Genomic DNA, 16,599 nt, shown 5'->3' on the forward strand with positions numbered 1-16,599 from the left:
TTTTAACCAAAAAACTACGTCATTCTTTATAAGTATTAAACTGCCCCAATAACCTTGTTAGATCAATATATATTTGACAGGTGGTTAAACTAAAGCACGTATATGTTAAGAAACTTAAGAAACAATGAGTGGCACTGCCAGGAATATAGTTCAGAGGTCCTGAAATGAAGAACAGATCCCGCTGAAGTTACTGAAAGTTTTGTCACTGACTTCAAGCAAGGCCACTATTTCATCCCTGTTGTCAGTTTTCTGCTTTCAGCACTAAACCACTGTTTCTTTCTACACAAAATAATGCTTCAGCAGAACTCAGTATAAAAGGGATTAACAAGTTAGTCCAGGATAGGTATAATAAAAATAAATGAGATAGGATGAAAACAGTGGTACTAGGGCACTAAGGCAAAGGCATTTTTAAAGTATTTTCAAACTGGCAGTTAAAATTAAGGGTCTTTCTGAATTTCTGTCTTCCCTAGCAAGTCTAGAAACAGTGATGTGATCAATATTGCGCTCGTCTACACATGAAATTAATGTGCGTAAATAAACTTGGGAGCTTATTGCTCCTGAGTTTTTAGCTCCTGGGTGTGTCATCTGAACATGCATCCAGGAGCAAAAAAAGCTTTGGAGTATATTGCTCTGGAGTTTATTTGTGAGCAGCACATGGAGCAGAGTTTCTCTAGTTGGGCTCAGCATGCTGTGGAAGGGCTGGCTGGGGCATGAGGGTGGTTTAGTGTGGGGCTAGCCAGCAGGCAGGCCCCACACTAAAACACCCTTGTGCCTCAGCCAGCTAGTCAGCATCTACTTGTGCACTGTTGCACATGTAGTACTAGTAAATACAAGTACTAGCCTGCTCCAGAGTTTATTAGTTTTGTGCATCCTAACAGGGGTCCACGTGTAAACTCAGAGATGTTTACTGCAGAGCTAATTAGGCAGCTCCGTAGTAAATGTCTAGTATAGATGCAGCCATTGTGTAGGAATAAGAGCCATATGTGGGAGTCCTCACAGATTTAAGACATGATTTCTATGGAGATTAAACATTAAAAAGCACTGTAATATTTTTTATGAGCTGTCCAAAGGAGTCACATACACTACAATACTAAAACACAAAAGGTTAAATAAAAAAGACTGACATTTTCTTGTTTTTAATTATATGACTTTAATGGTACTAGTTTTCAATATAATTATATTTTTATAAATGTTGAAGGCAAGCAAGAATTTGGTAAAGTGTTTTTACTTTGAAAAGACTAGATTAAGGGACAGATTCTCTTTGAATTTTCTACATGGTATTTAGTGTACACTTGGGCCAAGAAGCACAGCTTACAAGCTATATGTTCAGGAAACACCAACTAGAAACAGACCAACCGTAGACATAAGGTGAGACAAAAGAAAGAAAAACATTTCTAACATGTTGTCGGAGATTACTGCATTGAGCTTCAGCAGCAGCTTGGCAAAGTTTAAAAAAAAAGACCATAACTAATTAAAATAATTTTAACTGAGGTTTTTTTTCTATTATCAGATGCCAATATCCATCCTATTTAAAGTGTTAACTGTGGTAGAGAGCAGTCTGCCAGTACCCAAATTAGTCTGGCATTTTCATGGTGTCAAATACTGTAACATGTACAATTGGCAAAGAATGGCATAGTTTGAGGCATGAAGTGCCAGCAGCAATACCACACTAGTACTCCAATATAATCAAGACAGAGAGCAATATATCAGATGTGAGCATTATTTCTTATTTCTCTTCCCTTTTTTGGGCAAACTTAAAAAAATAAAGATGCCATCATTAGACTGGAATTTACATGACCTATTTTTCATATGTATGATTATCATATAACCAGCATCACACCCTTTGAGAGAAGAGGTTGTTGTCTGTCTCATATTTGCTTAGAAGCTGAACAAGGAAGAAGACAGTTCCTTTCAGATACACAGAACCCTCACTTGGCACCATGAGCGTGCTGATTTATGAATTGTTTTTCCATGTTCTCGGGCAGTCTTACCGTGCTGAATTTTTTTTTGTTAAATTAGTGATTCATGGCAGAGACTGTTTCTTTGAAATGTGCCAGCATGTTCTGTGGGTTGAATGTGTATAAATATTACAAATGTTTCTTTTATTTACATATTGTATAATATACAAATGAAATATATACTGTATATGTTCAAATACCAAAGTTATGAGCAAATCAGAATAATTTAAATCAATTCCATTCTCATTTAAGACTGTAATTTTAAAGTGCATTTTCCATAATTTTTAACATTATTTATTATTTGTATTACAGTAACATTTAGGAATGCTACTTACAGATCAGAGTCTCATGATACACATATTATTTACTTTTCAACTGCTCTGTTTTTACACAAGTGATATGCAATATAGCTTTCACTGATCTTCTCTAGTGCCACTTTTAATCCTCTTCAGAAATAGTTCAGTGTGCATGTGCTTGCGCAAGTGTACTTGCTTTGTACTTTAATGTGAGAATTGCCACATTAAATATTAAACATGAAGCTAATGAATCTCTAGTGCAAATAGGTCAGCTTTGGCAGCAGAGAGAGAGAAGAGTTAGGCCTCAGTGAGACTTTCCCTTTTCAGTTTGTTATACTGATGGAACAAAATTTGTCCCTAAGTTTCTGCCTCAGTACAGAAAGAATCTGTAAAAAGCCACCTCTTCCTTTTCACTTTAAAGAAAAGCAAAAGAGACAGTTTTTGCCTGTACACTACTGCAAAGTTGCAACAAGTTACTGTGTGGTAGCTCGTTACTACTGTGTAATATTGTTGCTGCATGGTTAGTGCCTGGCATTGCTACTGCAACTGTAGCATCTTGAGTAGACATGCCCACTATCATTTTGGGCGTGAACGAGGCTGATGGGGTACAGTGACCGCCTGCAGGTGGCGGTGGGAGCAGGGGCATGGTAGAGGCTAGTGAAAACCTCATGCAGGCAGCCACAGTGGTGTTGGTGGCAGGGAAAGGCTAAGTGAGGAGCTCCTGCAGGCAGCCACAGCAGTGTCGGTGGCAGGAGGGCAGGGGGGGTGCACCCCCTACATGTCGCCAATGGTTTTGGGGGAGAAAGAATCTGCTAATTTTTCCTTCCACAAAGAATAATAATTTGTCTTTGAAATATCCTCATTACTCTTCAGATCTCAGAGGGGAATAACTGGACAGCACAAAGGGAGGGAATTCAGAAATAGCTACCTTGATTTTAGCTCCACCTCCTTCTCATCTCATGAGAAGCAGGAAGCTGTGGAGCTTAGTGGTAGCCTACATAATTGGATTAGTGATAGCTAGACAGATCCCACTGCTTATACTTTATAGTTGTCTGATTTAGTCAGTCTATAACAAAGCTTGTCAACCGGGGGGTATGCGTACCCCCAGGTGTATGTAGAAAGGTCTTTCGGGGTACATGTGGGTGCGTGGGTGGGCATGGAAAGACTGCGCCCTGGGGCACAGTGGCAGCATCTCCCCCAGCATGTTCACCTCTTATGCTGGGGAGGAGGAGGAGAAGTGGTGCACTGGGTGCTGCTGGCCCCATGCGGTGCATTGTGGCGCCTCCCCATCCCCCACCTCAGCTCATTCTTGATTGGCCTCTAGGCCACTGCCCTCAGCCAGTAGTGGTGGTAGATGGCAGCAGTGACTGCCATGTGCAAGCTCTCCCTGTTTGCCCCCCCCAGCACTGCTGCTACATGCACCCCCAAAGGTCATGGGGGGCACATGGCCCTAGATCTGCACACAGGGTGGTGCAGGGTGGGCTGGGGTGAGGCAGCGTTGGAGTGTTTTTGGTGGGGGGGAGCTGGGCCATGCTGCACTCAGGGCAGGTGGTGGTGGGGCTGGCAGGGGGGTTGGAGGGGCTACGGCGAATTCTGGAGTGGCTGCAGCCCCTCCCACAGCCCACCTCGCTAGCGTGCAGCCTGGTTCAACCCCCTGCCAGGAAGGGCCCGGTGCTGCCCCAGCCCCAGCCCGCCTGAGGTGTGTGCAATGGTGGGAGCCACCTGCTATCCCTGCGTTCCCTGAATGAGCCACTCATGGCTCCGTCCCGCACCTTGTCCCACCCTGCACCCCGTCCTGCCTCGGCTGTGCAGTGCCTGCCCCAACCCCACACCCTCCCTCACTGTGGGGGCCTCAATCTGCACCCCCCTCCGTAGAAACAAAACAGAAAAATCCCTAGGCTATAAGGTGCAAATCTACCCTGCCTTATGCTTGACAAGGAGACACATAGATGACAATATAACCACAGACTCCCAGAGAATTCCCTGGGAACTGCCAGTATTCCTGTTCGGTGGAGCTACTTGGGAATTTTCTGTCAAAATGCTAATGTTTGTCTCTTGAAACAAAATGTTTTGTGAAAATATTCCAGTTTAATGAAATTTCATGGAATTACAGGCAGGCTTCCTGCCTTGTTTCCTGGCAGGCTGTTGGAAAACTCAAGTTTCTAGCGTGGAAGGCTCTAGGAAAACTGTGCCCTATGAGCTGTCCTGGGGCTGGAGAATGAGATACTTCAGTCTCTTGGGCCTGCTCGCTCTCAAACTCCTGAATTCCTTCTTGTGTAGTCTGGAGCCAGCTGTCCCAGGAAACCAAGTGGGGTCTCCAATGTCAGCACAGTCCACACAGGGGTGCTGTCCCAGAGTTGTACATTTTGGAAGCCCAATCAAGGCCCTCCTCAAACCCATTTATTATGTCCATGATAAATTGCTGGCTGACAATGTCTATGTTGTTTGTCAAACAGAATTACTGATGTTAAGTGCCTGGCTTATTTATTTAAAAAAACTTTCACTCTTTTCTTCATCTTTCTTTCCTCTCTCCAAACAATTATGTATGCCTTGAATTCAGATAGAGTTTAATCTATATGGGAAAGGGACTTTTTTAATATGCCTTTTGTAATAAACTTAGAGTAGAAGTGCTGGATGCTAGTAATACAAATAAGAAAATTAATTCAGTTCGTTTCTCTGGTAATTCAGGGATGAATTTCTGTACAACATTTTTAAGATGAAGTGCTTTAAGCACTAAGTATTATTACTAAGTCAATGGAAACAATTATTTTAATGTTTTCAAGACAAGCATCATACCATATTTTATTTAGAGAGCACCTAGAACAGAGATCCCTGACTTAAATGAGCTCTTTAGGTATTAATAACAGGTCTGTTTAAAGAAAAGCAGGAAATATTGAAGCTTCCCACTACAGATGTGAAAGGTTAAATGATTAATTGTCTGACCAATAAGTACAGTGATAACCAGTTAGCTTACTGCTTATCCTTTAGCTTGGATAAAAGGGGAAATCTGTGGTTTTCTGTTTTTCTGTGGGAAACGGAAAACACGGATCCCTGCTTATCAATTAAGCCAAGGGTTTTCAACCTTTTTTGGTTGGTGCACCCCCTGCAGCCAGTCGAGAAGCTGGAAGTCCCCCGACTGGTCGACAAGCATGGCGGGGGGGAGGGTGTCCCCCTGCATCTGGTTGACGAGTGGGGGGGGACAGGAGGGGATCCCCCCACACGTAGTGACAAAACCAGAAGCACCAGCAGCAAAACCGGAAGTGCTTCCTGCTTCTCCACACCGCTGCCATGTATGCCCTGAGACCTTCCCAAGTACCCCCAGGGGGTACCCCTGGTTGACAACCCTTGAATTAAGCAGCTATCTGCTCCTTCACAGGTGCGCCCTCCTTCTCAGGGCAAGGCTTCATGTAGCTGTGTTATCTGGCTGGGCTTGCCTCCTCTCCCCGTCCCCCCAGTCAAAGGGCTCTGTGAGCGGGTGTGTTATGGGTTAACCGTTTAACCGGGTGAGGGTGGGACCACAGCATGCTGCCCTGGCTGGAGCTGGTGAGGCTCAGGCCTCATGTGAGTGTAGCAGCAGCAGCTGTGGGCCAAGTGGGATATATTTAATTGGTGGGCACCTGCCTGCTGGCCAGATAAAAATTGCCTGGCAGCGGCCCACAAGTCATATTTTGCCCACCCCTGGTTTAACTGCTGTAATTAGAGAAGGTTAAGACTTAAAAAAAAAAATTACATTCCTACTTCCCACCTCCTTTCTTCCTCAGCCACAACATAAGTAGTATTTTCCTAGTTTTCTTGACCTTCCTATAACAGGGTGTTCCCTAGCTGCTATTCACTTTCAACCTGCTGTTTATCTCCCCTCACCAGCTTTCAGTATGTGAAGCCAGCAGATCAGCTCCAGTCCTGTATCATCTTGTACCACCTGGACAATTCTTGTCACTGGGACTATGTGTTTGCCACCAGGGAGCTCCTCTGGTGGGTGAAGCAGAGTACACCATGGGGACCTAGTTTCCTTGGTTTGTAATGGCCATACTGGCTTACCACTGTGGTCCTCTGGCTCCAGGGTGGGAAAACGGGCTGCACACTGCCAAGGCTTTGACCCTTTCCCCACTGACAGAGCTCTTCTCATATTTCCAGAAGTTACATTTACCTTCTCTGCCCTGCCAGCCTAGCTTGCACTGTTTTGTTTTATTGGGCACTTGCCCCATCTCCCTTTGTACTCTGTGTCTTTTCTTTCCTACTTAAAGTAGGTTTTATTTTCATCCTGTATTTATTACCCACAACGACACAGATGCCTGGATTGGAAAGGACCGCAGGGGTCACCTAGTCCAACCTCAGCCCAGAGGTGGGGCGCATAAACCCCAGGGGACAGCACTTGGATGGGGTGGTCTGGATGGGGCTGATGCTGCCCGAGGCGTGGGCTGGCCTGGCTCAGCCCTACCTCTCCATGACCCTAATGACACCTCCCCAGCTCTTCTGGAACACGTCCAGCGAGGGAGGTGGCAGCACTTCCCCCGGCAACTCATGCCCTCCTCCCCAGCCTGTTTACGCAGGCCCGTGTCCCGTGTCCTCCATGGGGGGCGCTGATCACCCCGCTAGCCGCAGCTCCAGTCAGAGCCGGCTCCTGCGGCTCCCGGCCCGGGCCGGCTCCTGGTTTTGGCGCTAACCGGGTGGCGGCGCCGCTGAGGCCGGGCGCCGCGCCCCGGCCTCGGCCCCGAGCGAGCCGGCGCGGGCTGAGGGTCAGGCGCGCCCTGCTGCTCCTGGGGCAGGGAAGGGCGAAACCTCCTCCTGGGCTGCCCTTCCCCGGCCGGACAGAGAGCGGCACTGTGTCCCCGCGGCGCACGCTCCGCCGGAGCCTCCCCCTCGCTCCGCTCCTGCCGTCGCCGCGTAGCAGCCGCCTCTGTCCCCGCCTCGGAGCACGGAGGCTGCAGCAGCAGCGGCGGGCACAGGCCCCGGCCCTCACCCCACTCCCATCCGCGGCGCGGGCGCTGCCAGGCAGGAGCCACAGGAGGTAAAGGCGGCCGGGCCGGGTCGCGGAGCTGCGACTGCTTCTCCCTCGGGGCTGCGCGGCGGCTGGGCCAGGCCGCGGGCCCGGGGCGCCCTGCATGCTGCCGCGCGGGGTCCTGGACTGGTTGGATGTAGGAAGTGACCCGCGCGGCTTCGCCTGGGGTGGGGGAAGGAGGCGGCTGCGGGGGCCGGAGCCGGCCTGGGAGGCCGAGAGCGCCCGCGCCCCCTTTCCAGGCGTCGTTGCTGCGGCGTCTTGGTCAGGTTCTCGGTGGCTCTGTTCATATCTTCCCCCCAGACCGAAAGGACGTGGAGCTGCAGCACTTCCTAGCGCCCCTCGGCTCCTCAACACCCGTTCCCCGGAACAGAGAGCTCAGCCTGCTGGAGGACTGAGCCTGGCCCAGCTTCACAGTTGCTCTTGACTCTCAGACAGATCCCTCAATACAAAAGTTTGCAAGGAGCCCCTAAAAATTAAACCGGTGGGCAGGTCTAGTAGGTGATTCTTTACGATTTCCAGCAGTTAGCTGTTAAAAGCCAGTAGTGCCCTCCCTTTTCATCTGGACCAAGGCAGGCCTTTGAAGCTGCAGGGAGAACTGACTGGATGCCAGAACATTATATTTGAAGGAAATCACATTCATTTTGTTCAGTGTCTAGTCACCTGAGTTGTGACTAACACTGAGACATTGGTTTGCTGACAGCGTGCTTTTGAAATTGCATTCCTTTAAAGGAGTGCCAGGTGCTGCGCAATATTAAGTGGTTAGCTGTGCTGACACCTATACTTGATTCACCAGATAAACCCAGAGATATTGAATAGGAGTCCAGAGCTTCAGAAACTTTCTGACCTGTTATGGCCTTTCTGCACCTGAAGAATTGCACTCTTATTTTGTCCATAATTAAAGCAAGTGAAAGCTAAGAGCTGAGATTTTCTGGGGAGTTCCTTGTCTCTGAAAAGACTGAGAACCACTGCTTTAAAGCATGGTTTCCATCTGCAGTGTGGATCCACTTTAAAGGAGTACCCATGCTGTGGTCAGGTGCATCAACACAATTGACTTTGGTAGAGTAGATGTTACCTAAAAGTATGTGCTTGTTTTCATGGCATTTCCTAGAGAGCTTCTCTCATTCCTTCACTAAGCAATGAGAACAACTTGATTGCTACTTATTAAATGTTTACAATACTCCCTCCCCAACATATTTTCAATCTGCACCTTTTAAAGACTTGTACCCCTCTTCTGCTGAAGTTATGAGTGGGGAAAAAATCAAAGCAAATGATCAAGAAATAAAATAAGCTTCAGCTTAAATCCTAGCACATGTTTTTTGGTGATGACTTCAGCTAAACAAAAGAGAGAGAGAAAGTTAGTTGAATCATTCTTCACCTATTTCCTAGGCATTAAATCTAAGTGTTAACTTCTGGATGGATCATTTAAATGAATAGTTATTTAACATGTCATACTAAGAATTCAGTGCACTTGTAAAGAAAATACTTTAAGTGTTCTTTAGATTTGTTTTTTATGGTATTACCCTTCCCCCCTCCTCTTTCTTGATGGAACATATATGACAGTAATGTAGGCTGGAAGTGGTGGTGTTGCAGCTGTAAATGTGGAGCAGTGAAAACATTAAGATATTAGTATAGCTCAGGCTTTTAGGTACCATCTCTGCCACATTTGAAATTGTTTGAGGTAACCAAAGTGCAACACTAGTTTGTACTATACATCCAGTGGGAAGTTTGCTCTGACCTTTGCTGTCTGACAAAATAGAACAACTCTTTTAATCAAACTGCTAGATAAAAATGTGTTGTAGCAGGGTCCTGTAACTCCTGTAACTGGTATATTTGAAACTTATTTTCATGACCTGTTGCCTTTGGCCATTCTTTGTAGGCTGATACAGCCCTCTGCCAAATCAAAGCAAAGTTGAATAAAACAACAGACCTTTCTTAAAGAATTTACTACGTTTCAGGTATAATGGAAGCAGATCACTGTGTAGAAGTCTATTAAAATATGGATTCAGCTATAAAAGTTGCTAGATTACTAGCTCCAAGTTCTTGTTTACAATGGAAAGGTTGTCGAAAGAATGACCTGTGTTAGGAACTCTAGTGTAGACAAGAGCCTTCAGTAACTTTTGCTCAGCACAACATTATAAGGACTTGTCTACACGAACAAGTTAGTATTGCATACACTCTTTCTGTGCCCAGTATAAAAATAAGTTGCATTTGTGTGACAACCCCTTGAAGCGATGTAAATTGAGAAATTTTGATCTGTCTTCATCTTGGTGTGCTGTTTGTGTTTATGCCTCTCTGTCTTGATTGACCCTCCAAACGTGGTCCCACACTGCTTTAAACTCTTCAGTGACCTGACCTCTCTCTGTATATGTGGCTTGTGCACCTTTGGGGGTACAGTGACCAGGTGTTTAAACTTTTCCATGTAAATACTGGCATGTAGCTGTTGTCTTCATGCTTGAATGTGATCTACACATGCTTCTGTGCACACTGCAAACCTCTGAATAGTTCCTGTCATTGTTAAAGTTGGCCCCATGTCAAAATCCTAGGCTTCTTCGCACTTTGGGACAAAGGCAAGGTGTATCCTCAGAACCACGGCAACCAGGTGGTATACAAGGCCATTGGCAAAGAAGTGGCAGCCTTTGGGCAATTGCAGCAACACCACATATTACTGCTCTGAGGTAAAGGGTCTGTTGGGCTGTGAAGAATGTTAACTGCCTTGTCATACTGCAAGGAGTTGGACTAGATCTTGATAGGTGTCTCCAGCACTGAGCTGTACTTTTGTGGTGGATGCAGGGAAGGGACTGCATGTTCTGAGGACAGTGTGATAGACTTACAAAAGGACAACCCTGACAGCCAGTGACTGTTTGCAAGACAGGAACCCAATCAGGGCCCTGGCCCCTCACCCCAGCTCAGAGAACCTCCTCCTATATATTGCTAGCCAACTTGGCCACACTTGGTGAGTCCCAGACCTTCAGCAGGAAAAATATAGTAAGCAAACTTGCATTTCCCTTAGCTATTAGCACACAGCAAGATTTAGGCCACAGACATTTGTTTGCATAGTCATTGTGGGCCAGTGTGAGAAAATGCCCTGTGTGAGTTCTAGTCTCACAGTGGTGCCACTATTCACATGTCCAGGATGTTGAGCTTCAACTATGGTTGCTGAAAATGCCTTCTCTTCCGTTTCCCGGCACTGTCTTCTGTTCTCTCCATCAAGCCAACCTCATCCATATTGCACATGTTGCTTGGCTCCCTGGCAGTGACTACCCAAGCTGAAATGACTGCTCCTTCTTTCCAAATGCCCCTCTTTGCCCTTGTCTGGTCCCAGTAAATTAAAAAAAAGTAATCCAAAATATATATCTTTACTGTATCTCTGTTTTTTTGAACACCAAACCTTTAGGTTGCATTGCAGTAAGAAATCAGTGCACTGTTATTAGGATTTGCCTGTCCAGAAAATGGTGTCCAGGGTTTGTTTTTTTTTGTTATTCTCATAAGGATTTTCAAAGTGATTCCAAGTTCTCAGCTGGCTTTTGAGAGAACCATGACTTTCCAGAGAAGTAAAGTTTCAAAACAATTTGTCATATCCAGGGTCTCCCAAGACTGAAGAGAGGCTCTGGAGATGGCTTTCCAAAATTGTGGGGCAAAGAAAGACATTAACTCTGAAACTTCGGAAACCAAATAATCATTAGTAACTGGCTTGATACTTTTCTCATCTTTGGCACCTAAATCTTCAATAACTTTAAGGCCACAAATGCTAACCATAACTCATCATATAGTGAGCTTGATTCTGCAGAGAAAGTGAACCAAAATGAAATGTGGGAGGGACTGGAGGGAATTCTTTAAATGAAGAGTTGTGGAGAGGCTGGTTGAGTGTTCATCCTGGCCAGAGAATGGCAGAAAGCAGCTTTGATTGATTTCAGCAAAGGAACTGTGGAAATAGAGGAGAAAACTGAGGGGGTGGAAGCACAAATGCAGCAGGACTTAATTCATGTTCTCAGCAAGCAGACTTTTCTATAGAAGATGTTCCCTAGCTGCCATTCACTTCCCATCTTGTTTACTCCCCCTCATCAATTTTCAATATGTGAAGCCAGGAGAAGATTAGCTCCAGTCCTTTGTCACCTGGAGAATTCTTATTGGGACTCTATGTTCACCAACAGAGTCCTCACCAAAGCAATTTCCTTGTGGATTGAGCAGAGTATGCTATTGGAGCCCAGTTCCTGTGACTCATAATAGCTCTGATAATGGTTTACTGCTGTGTCCCTCTGGCCGCCAAGGTTCCCAGCCTGGAATGGAAAAAAGGGCTGCACACTGCCAAGGTTTTGACCCTTTCCCAACTGGCAGCTTTCTTCTAACATTTCCAGAAGTCACAGTTACCTTCTTGTCCCTGCCCACCTTGTTTGCACTGTTGTGTTTTATTGGGCACTTCTTGTCCTATCTCTATTTGCACTCTACATATCTTCTTTGCTACTTAAAGTAGGGTTTATTTTCTACCCTCATGCAAGAATCTGTTGAATTTATAAATAATTGCACAAGGTCACTTTTAAGGTAAAAGGTAAAAAAAACCCAGCAAAGCAGATAAAGCATGCAAAACATCCCACTTACATGCATCAGAATAGTTATCAAAACTTTTGACTCAGTATTTCACATTCTGAGAGAGAACATTTCTTTAGATGAGTCTTAGTTAAATCTGCTTAAAATGCTACCAGTGAGAGCAGCTATGGAAGGTAAAATTCATTTTGGAGAAGGAGATGAGTATATTGTCATGGAAAAAGCAAACATACTGAGATATATAAACAGGACTCCTATATGTTTTAAATGTAAAACAATTTTTCACTCTACTCAGCAGTAGTAAGGCCTCAGCTAGATTAATGTGTCAACTTTTGGGTACCATGCTTCAGAAGAGATTAGATCAGTTAGAGCAACAAAAGTGATCAGAGGTCTAGAAAGTACGTGCTGTGGCAGAAGATTGAGAAATGGAGTCTATTTTGCCTAGAGAAGAGATGGCTATGGGGAGAGCTGATAACACTTCTCAAATATGGATGACTGCTGAGATGTGGAAGGTTATAAACTTATCCATATCCACTGGGATAGGACAATAAGTAATAGGCTTAAATATGGTAAGGAAGATTTAAATTAAGCTTTAGGGAAACTTGCTAACTGTAAGAGTAATTAAATATAGGAAAGTATCACATATGTAGGTTTTGAAACTTTTAACTCTGGAAGCTTTAAATAAGAGGTTAAACAAAAATCTGCCCAGCCAGGAATGGTTTTGGTATAGTTGACTTGGTCTTTAGACAGGAAAGATGACCTCTCAAAATCCTTTCCAGCTCTGTTTCTGGTTCTGTAACAATTGTTTTAAATAGTCTTAAGAACTGTCCTGTCTTTATCTGTATTTCTTGGATTACCATACCATTTATTACATATATTTAAATGCCCGTTTGGAAATTTATAGTTCATTTAAATTAAATGGGTGGGAGAACACTGAATTGGCTCCTTTGATGTTCTTGTTCTTACGAAAATGTCTCCAGCTAATTTCTTTCAGCAGTTTTCCTATATATATTTTTTTTTTCTTTTAAACTAAGGGAAAACAACTCGGGGATTTGGAGAGAGGAAGTTCACATGCTGTCTACAGGGAAAAAAACCCTTGCAACTTTGTAAATAAAACCTAAGCATATAATTATCAAGTCTGTAGTCAGTTAGGTACTTCTCTTTAGCTTATTTTTAAAAAACTATGTACTTCATATTTTAGCACTTAGCTTAATGGATCATTTTGAGTATATAGATCTAAAAAGTTGGTGAACTGTCACATAACTAACTGGGTGAGAGTATGGACCTTTTAAAAATGGACAGAATTTTGAATTCAGACAATCTGTCTTTCACAATTTTGCTACTGCAATTCTTAAAATTTTTTATGCACTTGTGACAGCCTGATTCACAAATACAGATTTGGGTTAGAAAAGGATCTTCAATTTTAAATATTAGAAGAAAAGGAAATAACTCAAGATTATGTTCCATCAACCACACTTCAACTTGTTCTTACTGTTCTAGGTGCTTTATATTTAGGATCAGTCTTACTAACTAAGGTAATAATATTTCATAGGCCTTCTGGATGACTTCTCAGAAGAGTCCACGTGAGATTTTGTTGTTTTATGTGAATTAGGTGAACTTAAATTTTCATGGAGGCTCAAATGGCAGTCTCTTAAGTCTATAAATTTTTGTGTCTTCAATTCCTTTTGTAAATGTAGCCTGCCTTTGTAAAATCCTATTGCATATACAATACGCAGCGTTTTGATCTCTGCACCCCATATGTTTAACAATGTCAATATACTTTGCTTGGAAAGTGGAGACAGTTTTCTAAAGAACTCCGCAAAAATGTCTTTAGGCAGTGGGAACATCAATTCTCCCTTTTAATCAACCAACCATAACATTTGCTTTAGAAGATGATTTGTTTTTTCAGAATGGATTTTAGGACTGTAGGGTTCAGTCTTTTGTCTATCAGCTTCACTTGATTGAAAACCCCACTTATCTCTAATGCAGATACATTAACTAAAGTTACAACCTTACCTACTGAGTCAAGCTGAAAATGTTAAAATTAAAGTTGTCTTAAAGGAGTGAAAGGACTCTACATTCATGCTAAATAGAGTTTTCAATTGTGCTGAGTACTGCTGTTGAAAACCCCTCTCTAGTGTGGACATATTAGTCCAGGGCTATTCAGTTAACTTGATTGCATAAAACCACTCTTTTTCCTTATCTAGAAGAAGCTACAAAACAGCTTGATTAGTTGTGCATTAAGGGATATATTCTAATTTCTGTGCACTAGATATCTGTGCCTAGCTCCCCACCATGGTTGGATGAATCTTTTCCTGACTGGCACTGAAGTGAGAACACCTTCAGGATGGTTAAGAACTGTGCTGATGACATTCAAATCAAGTAAGACTATTTCTAGTATGATCTGTCTTCTGTTTTTACTTTTATGCACGGTGCTGTTTCTGTAACTGATGTAATTCCATGCATTTAAAACTAGGAAACAGAATCCTTTTGTTGAGTTAAAAGTTTTTTTCTGTAGAAAAGCAACTTAAATCTAACTGAGTTCAAGCTTGAGTGCCAGGTTAATTGTAGTGAAATAGTAGTTATATCTAGCCTTATATATTATTTAGTCCTTAAAATTATTAAGCATTATATGGTCTATTGGAAAATTGCATATTAGATTTTATATTTTTATAATTTCTCCTCATGAGGAAAGTGCGTTCACACCTACAGATGCCTAACTTGTATGTGCAACAATATGGTTTCCTGACAGCAAGAGAAAAGTATATTCTATAGCTACAAAGTCTTTATGAAAGAAAGATGAGAAGGAATCCATTGCTGGGCAGCACAGCTGGAGTAGTCAGTGAAGCTCAAAATGTAAGTTCTTTAGAATTACTACTTTATTTGAACAATAATTCTTTTTGGTCTCCAGGGTCTCAGTAGGTTTGTTAAGAATAAAAAAGTTAAATGGAACATTGAAATATGTTTTGCGTATATATGGTTTGGAAAATTGAATGTCAGATTTGTTTAAGTACTTGATTATTGTCTTTTTAATTCCTCTGAGTAATTTAAAATTTATATAGCAGTCATACCACTTGAGATTGTATGTAAAGAGTTGGGCAGGGTCAGAGTTTGTTGTATAGGTGAACTGAAGGCCTGTATGATGTAAACAAAATTGTAAGGGTGGATAGTACTGATGGTTCAGGCTTAAACTAATAACTTCTGGTGCTGGATACCTAATTTATGCATACTTTTTAAGTCATTCATAATCTAACACATTGCTAAAATATGTAGCTGGCGTTACTAATCCAGTGACTATTGACTGTAGAAAAATAACTATACTAACGTTTCTTCCACAGTAGAAGAAATGCAGTAACCTCTGACATAAAATTCTGAAAGGGTTGTGTGACTTTACTATGCATTTATTATCAGCTTTTTACTTAAACTTGTTAAAACCGTGGCTTACTACATTTTCCTTTTGTTAGGCTTTCCCTCCTTGGTTCGACTCTCTTTTCTTTTTCTTTTCCTACAATAATGTGATTATTCCAGCTTCATAGATTGTTGGATAACTGCTCATGAATTTTAGCATCCATTTTAAGGAATCCTGCATAGCTGCAACTGCCACATCCCCCAGTGTGAACTGTATGCATGTAAATGATATATATGTGAGGTCTTGTTTATATTGAATAATCCTATATTTATTTTTCAAAAAGTAAACAATGCATGTTGGACTCTTTCCTACTACGTCAGAAAAATAAAATACCTGCATCCTGTCTAGTAATCCTTTATCATTGTTGGAAAGCCAAGAAAAAAGTAGACCTTTCCCAGACTAAGAAAGATGATGTTATTTCCAATCAATTCGGCTTCATTGAGTTTAATCTTAGTATAAACACAATTTAGCACTTCCCACCCACATTTAGCAGATGTGTTGTGGCCTAGATCATGTCTCCTGGAAGACTTATATGACGGGTTTACACAGGAAACTTGCTTGCATAATGAAGTTAATTGTCATTCTAGCTTTAAACAGACATCTCATTTGAGGTGGTCCTGATTGATCCAAGTCAAGACCTGGAACAAATGAAATATAGCCCTGTATATATGTCACCATTCTAAGCTGCATTGCTTCCCCTCTGATATGTCTGTCCCTGCATGGCAATTAACTTAACGAACTGCCGTGAGTTCACAAATGTATACAGCTTGATGGAGGTGGGGAGGGGGGAATGTTAGCACATTTTATCTTGGGTACTTCACAATTACTTAAAGTGGGGAATGAACTTGTATGTCTGCAGGATCCCAGGACAAAGGCTTTTTTCTGGGAGAAATGTTATGTCTGCTTACATCCTTATTTTAGGGATTCCATTTAAAGCCTCACTTTCAAAACAAACAATTTAGCTTTTGTGTATGGTTGTAAAGTTGTTGCAGTGAGATTCAAGATGGCTCTAGAAAGCAGGGTTGTCCTGTATGGCAGTGCCACGATGTGTGCAAAAATAGGAAGTAATTCAACATCAACATGAAAAGCTGGGAGGAATGCGCAGAATCCTGTCCGGTCTGGAGGGAACGTCTGGTACGGGGTGCAGCTCAACAAGAAATGGTTTTGATCCAGAGGATGGAAGCAAAGTGAGAAGAAGAAAGTGGCATGCTGTAAACTTGGACTCCAGCTCAGACAACACATGGATCTGTGAAACTTGTAACAAATTGTGTCACTCTTGAATTGGGCTCATCAGCCACAAGCAGATTCATCAGACACTTGACTAGACCTCTTACATGTACACCATGATGCAGAGGATTGATGGTTGCCTACATGGCTGTAAAGTTGTATTTTTCC

The 16,599-nt window shown here is 42.9% G+C and overlaps 1 protein-coding gene across 4 annotated transcripts in view; it reads left to right on the forward strand.

Annotated features, from left to right (window-relative positions):
* The first annotated feature begins 6,900 nt into the window (after positions 1-6,900).
* N4BP2 (NEDD4 binding protein 2) overlaps positions 6,901-16,599 on the forward strand; it is a 67,605-nt gene continuing 57,906 nt past the window's right edge. For 2 of the 4 annotated variants that reach the window (XM_090035784.1, XM_090035787.1), the window contains exons 1-3: positions 6,901-7,262; positions 14,068-14,177; positions 14,486-14,651. The gene's annotated coding sequence lies outside the window, so the exon portion shown is untranslated. The remainder of the gene's footprint in view (positions 7,263-14,067; positions 14,178-14,485; positions 14,652-16,599) is intronic. The other 2 variants (XM_090035786.1, XM_090035785.1) reach the window with 2 other exon arrangements.

The sequence above is a fragment of the Crocodylus siamensis genome, chromosome 2 (genome assembly GCF_052110815.1).
Source record: "Crocodylus siamensis isolate JL-2025a chromosome 2, ASM5211081v1, whole genome shotgun sequence".
NCBI classification, from domain to species: domain Eukaryota; kingdom Metazoa; phylum Chordata; order Crocodylia; family Crocodylidae; genus Crocodylus; species Crocodylus siamensis.